The sequence below is a fragment of the Falco cherrug genome, chromosome 3 (genome assembly GCF_023634085.1).
Source record: "Falco cherrug isolate bFalChe1 chromosome 3, bFalChe1.pri, whole genome shotgun sequence".
NCBI lineage: Eukaryota > Metazoa > Chordata > Aves > Falconiformes > Falconidae > Falco > Falco cherrug.
The window spans coordinates 47,861,620-47,869,919 of record NC_073699.1 but is presented as its reverse complement, the minus strand read 5'-3'; the positions used below and the strand labels follow the sequence as shown (position 1 = coordinate 47,869,919).

The 8,300-nt window shown below is 45.4% G+C and overlaps 1 long non-coding RNA gene across 1 annotated transcript; it reads left to right on the top strand.

The window, feature by feature from the left end:
* The first annotated feature begins 778 nt into the window (after positions 1–778).
* On the top strand, positions 779–4,303 carry LOC114016933 (uncharacterized). The gene is made up of 2 exons (XR_008731588.1): positions 779–1,948; positions 4,016–4,303. It is a non-coding gene; the product is annotated as an uncharacterized LOC114016933 (long non-coding RNA).
* Positions 4,304–8,300: the final 3,997 nt, after the last annotated feature.

Below are 8,300 nucleotides of genomic sequence, written 5' to 3'. Positions count from 1 at the left end.
AGGATCTGCCTCTCAGGGCCTGACCTTTGCATTTGGAACAAACGCCGACAAGCGCGGTCACAGCCCACAGGCACGGCAACCGTCTCACAGCCGTTCCTCTCCAGGCTGCCTGTGAAGTGGTTCTGGAAGCCACGAAGTCACCCTCCGATTCCTCACCTGGCTGCCCGAGGCGCCACCCAGGGCGGGAAGGAGCGGCTCCCGCACCCCGCGCCAGCCGACACCGTCAGCGCTGCCGCGGCTGGGCCCGCACCGGGTCCGAGCCGCCGCTCTCGCTTCCCTTAGCCCGTCGGGCTTTTTCCCCTTCAGGTTCGCACCTACAACGACAGCCCCGCCACCCCCCGCCCGCCCGCCCGCCTCCCTCCCTCCCTCCCTCCCTCCCTCCCCTTCCTTCCGACGGCGCGCCGAGCCGCTGGTGCCCCGGAAAACTCGGAGGCGGGGGAGCGGGGCTGACCCCCCGTGGCGCCCCGCTGGCACGCAGCGGCCCCTCAGCCCCCGCCTCAGCCCTTTCGCAACGAGCGGTTACCGCCCAGCGGCCGAGCTGTACCGCCAGCTGCAGGTGCCGACCGGCAGCGGTTTACCTCCCCCGGGCCCGCCGCGGCCCGCCCCTAACGGCTCTCCCAGCGGCCCCCGCGCCGCCCGGCGCTGCTGGGCGCTGTAGTGCGGGCGCGGGGCCGGCGGAGGCCGCGGGGCGACGCGCGACGGGCTGCGGCCGGCGCCTGCGGGCTGAGGGCGGCACGGGCACGGTGGCGGCACCCCTCGGGCGGCTGGCCTGCGCACGGGAGCCTCGGCAGCGCCGGGGCCGCCGCGGCGGGGGCTGCGCGAGGCGTTCGGGCCGGTTGTGCCACAAAATGGCACCTGCCGGTGGTGCCCGCGGTTCGGTTCTCGGCGCGAAGCGCGGTCGCGTAGCGGAGGGCGGAGGGCGGGTGAGCTACCGTGCGACAGTGATGGCAGCTGAGCAGTGACACGGCAACAGGCATCTGATACAGTCATGTAGATCCGAGAATGTTTTCTCTGACCCGGGAGCCTAGGTGTGCTCCTGTGATGATGTTTCCACGTGTGGGAAAAGCCCCGGGACACTCCGTTACAGGCCGTATTACAACCTGACCTGCTTCTCCATGTTGCCAGGGCTGGTATCTTTTTCCACATCTGTGATGTTTTAAGGCTTAAATCGTGCACAGTTCCTGGCTTGCTTGCACTCCCCACAGCCTTTCCTTTGGTGGTGACATGCTTTCCTCAACTCTTGCCATCAGAAACAGATCACAGACAGTCCCTGCTCCTTTAGGAGAAGCCTATCTACTTCCATTGAAACAGTCTGGCAATCCTTAGTTAACCCATATTTACTACATGTTGTAATTCTGGCAGTCTACCAAGCATCGCCTCTTTGACATTTGGCTGCATCTCATACGCACCTTTTTAAGGACAGATTCTCAGCTCTTCTCACCACTCCCTTTTTGGGCATTGCTACCTTCAGCACTCCCCAAATAAGCCTTTCCTACTCAGCAAGCTGACCACTGCTTTATTGTTTCCCCCCTTGCTTTCCTCTTCAACTTCTTTTATGTCACCCCTGCAAATCTTAAAAATTAATCCTTTACTTGTCGGTCCCATTGCTACTTATCTATGTCTCAGTCATTCCCAATTACCCTCAGAAATCTAAGGGAAGACTCCACAGAGGAGGTTGCCCAGACACTTGAATATCAGTACAACAAAATGTGTAGGAGGTTATGAAAGGCGGGTGGCCAACCAGTTCCCAATGCAGCAAAGCCAGAGAAGCTTTTAAGAATCAGGGATACAGGAAGGGAGAATGCATTTTTAATGACCTGTGGGATCTGCTTCTTTCTTCATTCCTTCTGTTAGGTCTGGAAGACAGGAACAGGAGGAACTCTGATGTACACACCTGCTGCCTCCTCAGAGAAGCCTCTTTGAGGAAGGAAAACAACAGTTGTCAAAGGTGAGAGAATAAAGCACATAGGAAAGTGCTTTGCCAGCCTGACTTACATGGGTCAGGACTGCAGCATAGGAGAGTCTTCTGCTGCATGAGCCTGAATAGGAGCTAGCAACATTTTACTGGCACTAGTACTCTCTGACTTCTTTTCCTTGGAACTGGGAAGGTTCTGGCCTGAACAATGCCAACCACTAAGTTACCCACTGTAACTTACTAAAAGGTTGCTGTAAAGTGCAGAGCTCCTCTCACAAGAAATTATGGGAGTGCCCTGGCCACAGACAGAATTCTTTCACGCTCTTACAAATAACGGCTGACTTATGTATTCTTCCTATATCTTGGTGAACATTCAAATATTTAGGTCTGTCTCCACAATTTGCTAATGTTTGTTGTCCACCTTTTCATCAGTTGTGTTTCTGTTGCATCTCACTTCCATATGACTGTTTCTGCATGTAATGAAACATGAAATTTGGGTAGGAGGGAAAGTGCTCAAGAACAATTCACCCAGTAGCTTGCTTGCTTTGTTTTTTTGTGGGTTGGTTTTTTTTTTTTTGGTGGGTTTTTTTTTTAGAGAAGCAGACCTGTGTTTCATCTGCCACATATTTATCCTACCATCACAGTGTTCAGAAGTGATAGGAAAGGGAAACAACCAGATTTTATTTCAGGTAATTCCCTGTAAACCTCCTTCATGTTTGGCAGACTTGCTTTGCCATGTAGAAAATTGAACTGTAAACACTTTGAAACTAGCTCATCTTTTTAACTTTTCCTCTAAAGCATTTAATAAGCACATTCCATAGCAAAATTTGTAACACTGAACATTAATTCCTAATGGCCCTATAACAGAAAAAAATTAAAAGCTTTCTCAGTGCTATAGCTCAGATATAGTGACTGACTGAAGAGGTGATGATCATTAGGTGTTGCTGGAAAGTACGTATGCCTATCTTTCAACAGTAAACACCGGGCGTAGCTATAGAAAGCCACAAATTAATCACATTTCATGCAGAAGAACAACATTTCAGTATTTCACCACTGAGGGGGTGGTGGAACACAGGAACAGGCTTCCTAGAGAGGTGTTTGACGCCTCAACCCTGTCAGTGTTTAAGAGGTATTTAGACAATGCCTTTAATAATTTGCTTTAACTTTCGGTCAGCCCTGAATTGGACAGGCAGTTGGACTAGATGATCATCGTAAGTCCCTTCCAACTGAAAATATTCTATTCTATTCCATTCCACTCCAGTCCAGTCTAGTCAAGTCTAGTCTAGTCTATATTGAAAGTCAGGGAATGAATTACATTGGAAAGTGTAGTTTTCATCTCATACCTATGTATTTAGATTTATATTCTTGTTATATTAACTGTCCATAAATGCCTAAACCTGGGGACCATTGAGTGTATGAAGGTCAGTGTAGTACATAGGTTTAAGCTTTGACAGATTAATAAGATTCACAAAACAATCTAATTTTCTAAGAAGATGTATTTGTACTAGCATAGAGGAATTTCTTCTGTGTAATTTTCACATTACAGCTATATGTCCTATGACTGTGAAATCTTCAGTGTAAAACCTACACAATGAAGGGCATGTGGCTTTTTGAGCAGTTGAGCCAGCAGTGGACTATCCTGAACAGCTGAGCCAGTGCTGTCTGGTTTTCAGATCTAATGCCCAGACTAAACAGTCCTTCCAGTGGAGCCATTACTTGTCTATATGTTCTCAGCATCTTGCCTCTGGTGTCCCTGTGTAGAAAGTCCCGGTGCCAAATTTCTGTTTTCATTTGGTTTTCCCCATTTCTTCTTTGTCAATGTACCCTGTGAACTTCATCTTGTGTGTTCTGCCACATCCTGCACAGACGTAATGATGTATTTCATTTGTTTCGGACCTTTAGCAACCACAGCAAAAGGTACACATGAAGATACTTAATACATAATAAAATGACACCTTAATTTGATTTAGTACCAAGGAAAATGGGACAAATGTAATAAGGAAGTCCTGGGCTTTCATACTGGTGCAATTAAGAGTTTGCGAAATGGAGCAGGCAAGATTGTCATCATGCTATGTTCATCCTTACCTAATCTCACTACAGTTCCAGTTGCTGGTGACTGTCTCTCAACACCTTGTAGAACTGGAGATGAATACACCTGGCAGAACTGGAGATGAATGGAAAACAGCGGAGATGAGCAGGCTCACAAGTAAAATACAAACTGGGGCTCACCAAGGGCAGAAGTCAAAAGGCCACCTTAAATTTGAAACAATGTATTTGTTGCATCATACAGGATAAGATAACTTTGTATCAGCAGTAGATGGATTTATTTACCTCACATATGTCAATGTAGTTTAGCAATAAAAGGTACCCAATCATCTTGTACAGATACATGTGTAAAATAACTTTCTGCTATTGTCAAACGGGGAAAAGAAGAGTTCTTTTCCTAGGCAATGTTCCTTTCTCCCATTTCTCCATGTCTGTTCAGGTTTCACTTTGTCTATTTTGCCACACTTTGAAGCACAGTTGCAGGTCAAAACTGAAAGTGGCTATAGTCTTTGCAGGATGTTGTTTTCCAGTATCAGTTATTTTCCACATCAGTTTCAAATGCAATCATACTTCTCTACAGAAAAAATGTACATATTTTGTCATCTAAAATAGTTTGTATAGGTAAAATACAAGCTTATGATTAGGTTTACAGCAAATAAGGACACCATGCATAAGCTCTTACACCAGAACACAGGGCCAGCAGTGCATTAAAGACTTCTGAGAGATAAACTGTCTCAATTTTTCTGAATGGGGTAGTCATACGAAGGAAGAGAGGATTGCACACAGAGGGTGAGGAGGAAGTGAGTGAACTTGTGATTTAAAACGCTTCACCTCAATAATCCTGCTGAAAAATACACTAACACATTGTCAAAATTTCTCTGCAATGTCTCGTGCTTTTTCAGGGTGTGCAATTCCATAACACTGATCTCTTAAAACCAGCGAGGAATCAAGGTATGTGCTAATGCAACCTTAGCTCTTCCTCCTGGAATGGATAATAATCACTTGGAGTCATCTGCTGGTATCCAGCTGTGTCCCCACCTTTAGATGATGCTGAATTGAGGGGTTAGGGGATTAGCTGGAACATCTTAAGAGAGCTGTTATTGGGGCATTATATGATTCACCCTATTTACATGATCAAAAGAAGATAAGAGAAATTCCCTAAGGAATCCAGAATGGCCAAAGCCAAGTTTTATACCATGTGTCAGTGGTGGACTCCCATGGTCTTGTAAGGGCTGCTGATGCACAGGCAAGAGGGTGTTGTGGGGGTCCATGGTAGGCCTCTGAATATATATATATATAACTTTGTGTAAGAGTTATGTGGCTAAGAATAAGATAAACTGTTGTAAAATAGAACAGGATTAATTCCGGGTACCAGACTAAAAGTTTGAGTGCACAATTGTGTGGGATGCTTTGGTTTAATATGTCTCAGGTAAACATATGCTTAGGTTTAGCAATGAGATGGAATCAGTGTTGGAGCCTCAATCCTAGAACAATATCTATAATCTTCAGAGGCAAAATGTATTTATATGAATTAAACTACACTTGTTCAAAGAGAGCAGAACTTAGGTAGTTTTGGTGTGTACCTTTACTTGTTATTGCCTGGCTTCAGAAGTTTGAGTGACATTGAGTGTAGTACATCACTGCTATGTGATCCTAGTCTGATCCTTCCTCTCCCTATACACCTTTATCTATAGTGGTACATGGCTAATCGTCATATTTTGAAATAGCTAAAATATGATAGGGCCAGTGACAGAAACAAAAAATTTGGTCTAACTGCTAAATCCTGACAGCATACTGGTGACATCCCTCTCCTTTCTACTTACCTGCTCACCTTTCCCTCAAATAGGTCATCCTTATGCCAGGCAGCATTCCCAGCTCACCGTCTTTAATTCCCATTGAACTGTTGCAAGTGTCGAAGTTATAAGTGCATATAAAGCTGGCGCTTTCCACCTCACATTTTCTGTTGCTGGACACACCACGGACATCAGTTTAGTTTGGGATTCAATAGCTCTGGTTTATCTGAGGTACCTGATGTGCTGTATCTGGAGATGCCTCTTTATAATGAGATGATTGACTTGATTGCTTTTCTTTGGAAAGGAAAGGGTGAGACTCGTCTCATGTTCAGCCCAGTGAATTTGTACCAAGATGCTAGAAACGGAGAACGCATTGCAATAGGTAAATCCCTACATGGATTGCGATGGATCAGTGCCTTGGGTGGAAGATGAGCCCAGGCCAGTGACTCCTCAATAATTTATGCACAGCACAGGTATGTTAACAAAGGGCTTGTGACCACTATAGTCACCCAAATCATGTGTAACTATATGGGTACAAAATGCTCCAGGGAACTAAGAAATAAGAGGCCAGATTTTCCAGCAGCAGCTTCTGGAAGGAACAGAGCTGAGACCTACAAAGGCCTGTGAGAGCTCTGTCTATTCATCTGTGGCAAAGAGGAGACTTATTTAAATCTCATGAAAGTGGAATGTGCTGCAGTTTTGTCCTTGCCAGTCTGAGGGTTAAATTTGCATTTCCTTCAATGTTTCTCCAGCTAACATGCAAATAACTTCCATGTGTCACTTCTCTCTTTAAAAACAGTGGAGTTCCTTCTAAATTATGTTCACTATTCAGAATATACCCCCAAAATAGAAATATCCCCAAGCACTTGAACGTAGTTTTAATTTCTTCATTTCAATATGTTCTTGAGAGTTAAAAGACCTACTCTGTTCTTCCTTCAGTGCTAAAGAACACCAGTCTCCCAGCATACAGCCAGTGTCTTAAACTCCCAACACCTTTCTAAACTTAAATTGTGATCAGTTATTTCACGTTTCTGTTACATAGACAAAGAATGGAGGAGTGAGGTGAAGTCCCTTTGTGGAAAGCTGGTTTTTAGTATGGGCTGAGATCCTAGGACTCCTATCTCACAGGGGTGGTTTCTGGCCACAATGACACATTATCAGCCAGGATGTCTTTTGGCTGCCCTGCCAGTAATCCACAGGAATATTTGGGAGAAGGACATAGAAGTTACATTTCCATACTTTCTGTGAAGACTTGTAAGACAGAAGGGAGTCAAACTGAGGGACATGCAGGAAGAATCATCACTGCCTGCTCCAAGAGGCAGCCAACACTTGGTCCGTCCTCCAGTGCTGTCTGGAGAGGGCCAGTCCCCGGCCAAACAGCAGGAGCTCTGCAGAGGAGACTCAGCTATGGAGAGGAGACAGCAAGGGTGTGCACTAAGCAGCCTGAGCTGGGTGGATAAGGGTGGACTGAGGGTATTGCAGGGTCCTGCCTCTGTGGGGTAGAGTTGGAAAAGTTGCACTGTGGAGCAGAAGGAATGCAAGGGAGGGGGCACAGGGTTGCTATGATGGTGCTGCTGGGGAGATGTAGGGCATTGTGCAGGACCCATTAGTTGTGATGCCCATGGAACAATTTCTAATTTAGGAGCTCCGACTACCATTCAGAAAAAATGAGAAGAAAACAAGGGTGGCAGGGAATAGTTCTGTTTCCTTCTGTGATGAAGTGGGATTTCAATGAAGGGCACAAGATCACATTTAGGGCAAATATAGCTTTGCAGGCTCTTTCACCAAGAATGTTTTTGTTTCTTTGAAGATGAGATTACTAGATTCTGACAGAGCTGTCTGTCTCCATGGTAGCAGAGCAGGCTATGGAGGGGACAAATGCAAACCCAAGTTTTCATTTTGGCTAATGTTGTTTTCTTAGGACTTGCCGGCACTGGGACACTCAGGAATGTTAAAGTGAAATAAACTAATGCACATGTGCTGAATTGTACTAAACCTCTATGTGGATGCTCTCATTCATTGTAACTTAGGTCACTGTATCTTAGCCTACTGTGAAATAGAACTGCCTTTCTTCTGAATGAAAATGTAATAAAGCCTCACTTATGTACATCAAGTAGTTAATTTGTCTTGACTAGACATTTTCCTTAGCACCCTATGTAAACAAAGCCTTAAGTGAAGACAGTACTGGGGACATATTGTTGGACAACGAAGATCCCAACCTTAGCTGAGAATGATGTTAGGGTACAATAGGACCAGACACCAACTTCTCCTTAGGAAGCCCTTGTTAACACAAATCTAAAAATATCTGCTTCTTGATGCAAACAGTCACATCTATTATAGGACATTTCAATCTGCCTTCTTGACAAAGTTTATAGTGAGGCAATTCCAGAAATATTTGGAGGCTTCATATTTCCTTGATCCCAGCCAAATTGGTTTGAGGCCTCATTATGGTAGGGAAACTATAAGACCTTCTGTCTTATTAGCTTACTGGCAATAGCCAAAGGCCGAATTTACATATCAATTATCTACAAAAATAGGGTCAGGAA